The sequence below is a fragment of the Penaeus monodon genome, chromosome 15 (assembly GCF_015228065.2).
Source record: "Penaeus monodon isolate SGIC_2016 chromosome 15, NSTDA_Pmon_1, whole genome shotgun sequence".
In the NCBI taxonomy this organism is placed as follows: Eukaryota; Metazoa; Arthropoda; class Malacostraca; order Decapoda; family Penaeidae; genus Penaeus; species Penaeus monodon.
In genome coordinates, this window is record NC_051400.1 from 9,287,989 (window position 1) to 9,288,321 (window position 333).

The window sequence follows — 333 nt, forward strand, 5'->3', positions numbered from 1 at the left end:
GTGAAAAAGAAAAAAAAAACGTTAGTGGATCTTCCTCTTTCAGACCTGTGTATGCCTAGGCCGCAGCACAAACAATGACATAATCGGCATTATTAGCTAAAATTAGCACAGTCTTCTCTTCCCCCGCGAAAGTTGAATGCCCCCTTAATTACGGCTCGTTAACTTCGCACGGGCTTTGTTTGAACCTGGGCGTAGATCACCATTGGTTCCATTTATTCTATACAAGAAGAACTCAAAGGAAAGGGCTGTGGGTTGGGGGGTGGAATAGAATGTAGAGATGGGTAATGATAAATGAGAATATTGTATTGGGAGGACTGTCTTTCATACATTTTT